Source organism: Anas platyrhynchos, chromosome 25 (genome assembly GCF_047663525.1).
Source record: "Anas platyrhynchos isolate ZD024472 breed Pekin duck chromosome 25, IASCAAS_PekinDuck_T2T, whole genome shotgun sequence".
Taxonomy (NCBI): Eukaryota; Metazoa; Chordata; class Aves; order Anseriformes; family Anatidae; genus Anas; species Anas platyrhynchos.
In genome coordinates, this window is record NC_092611.1 from 6,364,653 (window position 1) to 6,373,354 (window position 8,702).

The following is an 8,702-nucleotide window of genomic DNA, read 5'->3' on the forward strand; positions in this document are numbered from 1 at the left end:
CGCCTTGTTTCGATATAAATCAGTGGGGAAGGGGAATGATCCTTATTCTCCTACCCCCTCCTGTTAGAACAGGGAAAACAGGACCTGTGTTTCAGCTGCTCAGGGCTTTGGCTGCGACCCAGAAGGAGAGCAGGAGAAAACCCTGCCTGTACCTGTTAGGGGAGCAGCAGAAGTGATGAAAAGAAGCTCTCCTCCTGTTTTTCCACCTCTCCCCTGGCTCCTGTGCATACACCTCAGGCATTTCTCAGCTCTGCAGGGCCCCCAGGCCAGCAGCAGCCTGTGCCTGCAGCAAGGCTCTTGCCCCAAACACAGGCAGGCCACGGTGCAGCCACTTGGAGTGGCCCTTCATCTGCTGAACGGCAGCTCCAGAAAGCTCTTTGGATAAAAATACTGCGAAGTTCCTGAGCAGGGAGCAGGCAGAAGCCTTTTTGTTCAGGCAGGTAGCACAAAGAAGTAACTCCTTGCTGGGTCTAGGTGCTCCTGGTTCTTTCTTGGGCTTCGTTATTTGATTGTTTTCTTCTCCACCAGGAGTTTTGAGGATTATGCTGACTTCAGAGGGCCCGACTGCTCGTTCCTTGGTTGCCCTCTTCAGGACCAACCTATCCAATGCACATTGTGTTCGGGGCTCTCAGCGGCGCACTGATCTCAGGCTGTTGCACTCGAGGAGGCAGATTAATTATAGTTCAATTTGTTCCAGTTCAGCTCGAGCTTCCAGGGGTGCCTCTCACGTCAGAGCGAGCTGGGGACGGGGGAGGACGTGCTTCTCCTCCTTCCCACCTTGGAGAGGAGGGCAGGGTGGCAAAGGAGGTCTCCAGGGATGCCCAAGCTGCCTTTGCACAGGGGGGAGGCTGGTTTGGAGCTGTTCAAGCACATGAAGAGTTGATTTTGCTCCCAAGTGGAAAGGGTTTGGGATGGAGAGAGCTGGGAAGGTGCAGCAAGGTGTCATTGGCACTGGGGTTGGGGCCGTGTGGTGTGGGATGTGGGGTGAAGCCTCCCTGCCCCACACTGGTGGCTTGGAGCACTTGTCCTGGCAGGGGGAGGCTTTGCAGCTCCCGTGGGATGGGAGGAGGAATAAATGGAGAGGGGAGCTGGGAAGAACTGGTCTGTGAGGGTGAGTTGTGTCAGGGAGCGTGTGCCCGTGAGCGTGCGCTCGTCCGTGCGCACGGGGCTGTGCTCAATTAAGGGAACGCGATGGCAGGCTGCAGGATGTGGAGGCTGCGAGTGGCAGAATCTCCACAGCCTCATTAAGCCCTCATGTCCAAATTAAATGTCAGATTTGCATATCGGGTCTGTGTTTTCAGGCCCATTATGCGGCAGCCGGGAGGGGTGGGAGTGCCGTGGGGATCCGGCTCCTGTGGCCGCCTGCTGCAAGGATGCACCGAGCGGCAGCAGGAGGAGCTGGGGCTGCTGAGCCTGCCCTCCTCTCTGGTGTGTTTCAAAGCAATTTGCTAATTTACTAAGAGGGCAGGGACCCTGAGCTGTTGGCCCATCCATGTTTTATTTTACAGCTGGGGAAACCGAGGCACGGGGCCAGGAGGTGGTGGGTTCACCTGGCACCGTCCTGGGGGCACAGAAGGGGCAGCGCTGCCTGGGCTCTGGCTGCGGAGCTTCACCACCTCCAGGAAGCCCTTTACAACTCCCCCCCAGGCTGGATTCCAGGAAAATCTTCTTTTAATCCAGATTTAATTACCTTTAAAGACAAACAAAGCTCTTCCTTGCCCCTGGGGAAGCTCAGCCAGCAGGGTAGCTTCAGGTATTGGTCCGAAGCCAGGCTGCTGAGCCCCGAAGTGCAGAGGAATTTCCCTTGTCGATGGAGGCAGGAAAAATTGTCAAGGGAAGGAAACCGGCAGCACTCTGAGCTGGTGAGAGACACCTGGGAGGGAGGTTTATGGGGTTAGCAGGGCTGGCTGCAGGGGCTTCTGTCCTGCAAGGCAGCAGGAGCAGGGAGTGACTGGAGAGCATCATTTCAGGGGGAGGGGGAGACAAGGCTTCTTCCTCCAGGAAAAGGAGTCACAGCCACCTGGGTCCGTGTTGTGTGCTGCCACGGAGTCCTGCTGGGACCTGCTGGAGTCCCATGGGCTGTGAGGGGTCAGTGGCTGCGAGGAGACGGTGAGCAAGAAGGGGAAAACGACGTCCCCATTGCTCTGCAGTCCTGCGCCTGCTGCCCTGCACATCTGCGGAGCACGTCACATCCTTCACGGGCCAGATGCTGAAAGATGCTGAACATCCTCGGAAGGTCAAACTCGGATGGCAGAAAGCCCTTCTGGCTGGCTCTGAGACGCGGGAGTGACAGCGCCTGCACGACAGGAGACGCCTGGGAGGCAGAGCAGCTCCCGAGTCAGTCTTCTCCAGAGAAGGGTTCGCTGATGGAGGGATGAGTTTTCACCAGCTCTGCAGCTGGTGGCAGTTTCTGCACCGCACGCAAGAAGCATCTTGTGTGTCTGGCACATTGGTGCCTGCAGGGCAGTGCAGGGAACCAGGGCTCTGCTTCCTCGCTGGGGTTTGGTGCCTGTGGACTTTATCCAAGCACACTTTGCACCATTTCCCCAGCAAGGGAAGAGGCCCAGCACCAGGAAGGCTCAGGGCTGGGGGACCCGAAACATCCCCTCTGGGCACCTTCCCACCTCAAACCTCCCTATAAGCATGGGTGAGGACTGCAGCCCCCCAGTTCCCTGCCTCCCAGCAGGCTGCCAGGCAGGCACGGACATTGTTCCTGCCAGGGGAACTGCTCCAGATTTACCCCCTCGTAAAAAGAAAGGACGTGGCTTTATTAAACCCCGTTGTGAGTCCTGGGAGGGGTGAAGTGATGGAGGACGGGGATAAAACTCTGCGGTCTGCCACGGGCTCCCTGTAGGACCGTAAAGCAGTTGTATGATTCCTCCTGGTCCCAGTTCTCCTAGCCATAAAACCCAGGGAGCCTCCTGCCTGGGCTAGGAGGAATGCAGCCCTTTCGGGGCTGAGGCAGAGCCATCACAACGTCCAGAGAGAGGAGTTCACTGTGGGTTTGTTCTGCCACTACCCCTCTGCCCTGTACCCGTGGGCAAATCCTCAGGATCTGCTTTACCCCTGCACCAGCTGCCCTTCTGCACACGCGGTGCCGCGTCCCTCTCCCCATAGATGGTGAAGCATCCTCCCTCCCGTTTAAGGCTCTGAGCTCCTTGGCTCCCTAAAAATAAGCAGAGAGGTCAGGTGGAAAGGCCACGGCAGCAGAAGGCTTGCTCAGCCTCTGCTTTTTGTCATTACAGGGGTGGTGCAGGCAAATCCTTGGCTCCTCGGGCTCCCCGGGGGCAGCTCTTAGCGCTGCTCGCCCAGCTCTGCTCCGCCTGCCGTGCTCGTATAATCCAGAGTCCTAAAACTGCTGACAAGTCCGTAGAGCAGAATGGGGATGATATGCAACATTAACATTAAAAACGGGCCAAACTTACCTCGCTGTCTTCATTAGGCTGCTGTGTTTTATTTGTGCGCTTTACTGCCTAATAAATAATCCTGCAGGTGAGTTAGTTAAGCTGCCCCCAGGAGCAGGGGAAGAGGCAGTTGTGCATGGCCACGGGGGGGATTCAGCCACAAATCAGCATCTGGGAACAGCAGAATTGGTGCAAAATCGGGACAGAAAACTTATAAAAGCCAGCGGCACTGAACCTCAGCACAAAACTCACAGAGCAGCCCCAGCCTGAGCCAGCACCGAGCAGGATTCAGCATCAGGAGCACATTCAGAGCTGGGAGCCTCCCTCGCAGCCCTTCCTGCTCGTCTTCTGCATTCTCACTGCTCCTAGGGTTTGTTTCTGATCTTTTCTGCCCGACTTCTGGTTCCTGGAAGGGGCCTAGGAAAGCTCCTCGCCTGCCTGGCATGCCTGCTGCAGGACCACGGGTACGGCAGCAACCCAGCCCTTCTGCTTCTGCAGCTGGCAGGCAGTGCCAGGAAAGCTCCTCGGTGCTAACGAGGGAAAATGAAGTATAACTCGGTAAGGTCAGGTATTCTCGGATTGTCAGCTGCCTTATAAAAAAAAAAAAAAAATCCCTCTACTTTAATGAAACTGGAGTTGTTTGCAGAAAACCCTTTGATAAATAAGTTGATTTTTTTTTTTTTTTTTTCACGAGAAGCCTGATAAGAAATTTATTTGTGGGAAAGAATGAAAGGCGGGGGTGAATCATCCCATTTCGGCATTTCCAAAATGGAAAAAAAATAAAAGTGCCACTTTACATTAAAAGGCACCGTTTTGCTTAGAAATGGTAGCTAACCGCAATTACCAAAAAGATCAGAAAGGCTGAGCTTGGATGGGTCTGGGTAGCGAAGGAGCCCTTGTCCTCCTCCCGTTCCAGGAGCTCAGACCGAGCTCAGCTGAATGAACTTCATCCTTTTAATACAAAGCAGGTCTTTTTCCAATCCACCCTCAGACTTTTAAATACTGTTTACTGCAAGCCCGGCGCTGCGAGCAGGCACATTAGGCATTTTGCGCATTACACCAGATAATGGGTTGAAAAATAAACAGGATGGAAACGGGGCCCTCGGCTCTCAGACACCCGGGGATCTGGTCCCCAGTGGGGTGGGGACCTCTCCTGCCATGTGGGGCACTGCTCTGCTCGGGGGTGATTTTGGGTAGGGGCAGAGCATCCCTGTGGGATGCCAGAGCAGCCGGGCTGGGGGCACGGGCAGGGGACGGCCACGGAGCATCAGCTCTGGATGCAGATGTTGGCAAGAATGCAGATTTTGTTTTTGGCTGTAGGCTTGCTGTTCACATCCCTCTGTGCTCCTCATCTCCCTGGGGAGGAGGGAGAAAAGCAGCCCCTGTGCCGCAGCGAGGGGTGCTGCAGGCAGGGTGGGAGCCCACGGCTCGAGTCCTCCTGGGGATGCAGCGGGGAGCACCCACGCTGTTCCACCTGTGTGTCTCTGTGTGCTTCACCCTAGCCTAAAAAAAATAAATAAAAATAAATCCTTTCTTGGCTGGTTTTGGCTGGTCAGGGCACGAGGGAGCTCCTGCTTTGCTGCATGGCCTCGCGGTGGAAGTCATGCCACCCCGTGCCTCCGGAGGGGCACAGCACAAGCAACTGTGCTCGTCCCCAGCTGTGCTTGTAAGGGGGCGGCGCTCGCTTGTATAATGTCCTATTCTTCTGGGATTTAATTAGCTGTGGTTTATTCGCTCGGCAGAGGCAAATGAGGTTTTAATTTTTTTGTCTACGGTTGCGAGGTGGTTTTTGTTCATCACATCAGGAGCTCTCGGAGGCCTCCCACGTCAGAAGCTGCCTCCAAAAGGATGGAAAGGGTTGGAGAAAACAGGGCTGATAGTCCAGAGGTGGCTTTAATACGAGCAGGGTTTTTTTTTTTTTCCCAAACACATGGCACTTGATTGTGCCCCTCTTATTTCTGGGAGACGTCCTGGGTGCAGAACCGTGGCACTGGGTGACTTAGTGACTTGTCCTTGGCAATGGTGCTAAAAAGACACAAGATTTCCAGGCTCACACATCCTGGTGGGAGCCTGCAGAGACCCCTCAGAGCTCAGCAGAGATGCTGAAAGCCGTGAGGGAGATGGAAATTGGGCACTTGGCTTCATCCAGCCTGGAAAGCAGGCAGCCCTGAGGGAAGGAGCTTGGAAAAGCCCATCCAGCCACCGGGCTCAGTGCCTGGGCTCCAGGATCCCCTCATATACAGCCAGAATGCTGGAAACACAGGTGCGAGGTGCAGAAGTTAAAAGCCCCGTGGTGCCTTCAATGCAAGAGGGCTCGGGGGTCCCAGGGGTGCTGGGGCTCCTGCAACATCGCAGCCAGAGGGCTCCGTGCTGGTGGACCCGTGCTTTATGCGAGCGCTCCCAGGCTGGGCTCTGGCTGGAAAAAAAAAAAATGATTCGTTTTGTAAGAATTGCCACTGAACATTGGAGAAAAAGTCATGAGAAATGACCAGGATATAAACTCCTGAGACTGCTGAGGGAAATTTTTGTTTATTTGTTTGCTTTAGGAAAAAGAAAAAATCAAAGAGAAAAGCATTAAGGAAGCTAAGGGGCTGCGAGGAGAGAAAAAAATGCAATTTTCTCTTTAAAGCTCTTTCTGATTTTAAAGTGACACAAGGAAAATATAAATGGTTCTAGAAAACTTCACCAAAAAGAGAGGAATGAGAAAATAACTCCGATGAAGGGCAGTATATTGAGGATCATATCTGCCTTCACCCCTTGTAAAACAATATTGGCGATTCCAGTTATTTATTGCCATGTCAGCTACATAATATTAAGAAAATAAAAAATTAGAATTTACCCTGGGAGTAGACAAGTGGCCGAGGGAACGAGACCACCCTTGGGCAGCAAACCTGAATGCAGAAGCGATGAGGGGAGCAGGAGGCTGGGAAGCCCAGCAGGTGGATGGGGAGACGTGGGGCTTATTTCTGCCTTTTGTTCTGGGGCATCAAGCATTTGGGGCCAGGGCTGTGCCACGGAGAAAGCTCCAACCTGGGGGGTCCTTGCTGGGGATGCTCTCCCGAGGGTCACAATCCTGCTCCCCGCAGTGAGGTTTGGGGCAGCTGGAGGTGGCAGGAGCACAAGGAAGAAGAAAATTGATGGGGAAAGAGGAACCTGCTGGAAGAGGGCTGGGATCCTTCAGACAGCCCCACCACTTACAGGCACTGATGAGCAAGAGTGAGAAGTGCTGGAAAGCCACCACGTCTCTGCAGTGAGCCTGTTGTCTGCTCTTCCTCCTCCCAGCCCGTGGACTGAGTGTTCAGTCTCATCCAACCCAGCCCACAAATCATCTTGTCCCTGGTTTTTGTCTCCTCTTCACGCAGTTGGTATTTGTCATTAACACATTTTATTAGTCTTTGTTCCCCTCCCCCAGTAAAAAAAAGAAAAAAAAAAAAGAAAAAAAAAAGCTTAATAAAATGCCAGAACACACACCGAGCAGGAGAACAAATTGTGAACGCGTTCATTAAACAAATACACTTCTCCTCCAGTCTTCGGATGGAAATTAATTACCCTCCTGGAACTGCAACCCGGAGGTGCGTGGTGGCTGGGTCTGGATCTTTTTGGAGGGGTGTGAGCTGTTCCCATCCAGCTGGGGCATTTCCATCCCCAAGGCTGGGAGGTGGCAGAGCCCAGCAGGGATCTGAGAAGGGCCAAAAAAGAGCTGATGGGGGCGGCTTCATTGGCAAGGAGCTTGTGGCTTGTGGCTAGCTCATGTTCCTTTCCCCTTCATGCCTCCCACTGCTGGGGATGTAGGAGGATGGGATTCCTCCTTGCCCTATAAATAAATGGTGAGACCCCGTGCAGGAGGTTTGCATCCCCTCTGTGCCATGCCGGTGTCCTGCAGGACACGGATGTGCTCTCCCCTGTGCCTGGGGTGCATTACTAGTCCACAGGCATCCCATAATGAACCCTTTAGCTGGGAGTAGGGAGAGGGAGAAGGAGAGAGAATGAACGAGCGAGGAAAGGGAGAATGACTGCGGGTTCAGTTAGTTAATAAAGGAATCGCAGAAAGCAAGGTGAAGAGACAGTGGTAATTTTATGCACTGCCAGTCAGGCCCATTTGTCCTGGGAGCAGCTCCAATTTCTCTCTGAGCTGTTCCTTTTCTTTAGAAATGGAGCTGTGAAAGGGGAAAAAGGAAGGAAAAAAAAAAAAAAAACTGATTAAAATCAGCACCCAAACTGACAAGGAAAAAAAAAGCCATTTTAATCTCTGCATCCATAGATACCTCTTCTCCCGAATACGTGAAACAAAGGGGAATTTAGAATATTGCCCAGGCAAACAGAACAAAAGCTGCAATGCTCTGACTTTGGGGGTAGGCTTGTCATATCCCAGTCCTAACCCCAACACGAGGCCAAATTTCCTCTGTGCAGCTCTTAATTCCTGCCCATTTACACCTCTAGCCGCTCTGCTCGCTCACTCCCCATCCATTCCCAGCCATTTAAGCCTCCCTAAAAGCCCTAATTAGCACCATAATTTTTGTGCCTCGTGTCTACACCCCATTCAAGCCTTCTCCCCTCTGCTAAATATTGCTGATGTGGGGCTGGCCCTGAGCAGGATCAGCTCCCTCCCTGCCTGCCGTGCCTCTGCTGCTTCCCAAAAACTCTCCGAGCAGGCACGTGAGCTTCGAGGGCTGAGCCGTTTGTGGTGGCGTTGCGTGGAGCTTTAATTTCTGATTGAGGGTTTGCGTTTCTGATTGAGGGGAAGAGAAAGTCTTTGGGGACGCCAGCTCGGGAGGGCGTTCCCCGTGTTTAAAACCAGGCGTGGAGCATCCTGCGGTGAAAATAGTGGTTGTGTTGTAAGATCCCAGGTGGGGACACAAACAGCGGAGCGCACACATAGTAAATTCTGACTGAGTGTTGCTTGGAAGGCGATGAGGCAGTTTTGCAGCAGCCCTGGGTGGGTGGATGTGTTTGCCCATCAATTCTACTCTGCTGGGTCCTGAGCAGTTAATGCACGCCCAGGTCACCCTTTGCCCTGGGCAGAGCTGCTCTGATCACTGTGGCAGTGGCTTGGTGCAAGGATGAGTGGGATCGAGTGCAAGAAACACCATTTAGCATCTGCATGCTGATGCAGACTGCACGTGTAGGGGCGTTTCTGCTGCAGGAATTCTCTGTTTTACCCCCTTGCTCTGCTTTACCCCATCCCTCTGCTCTGCCCCATCCTCTCCATCCACAGCCTGGCCAAGGGAAGGCGAAGGCATGGTCAGAGCAGACGTCAGCTGAGGCAGCACGTGCGAGCTCGCAGGGCTGCTAGAGAAG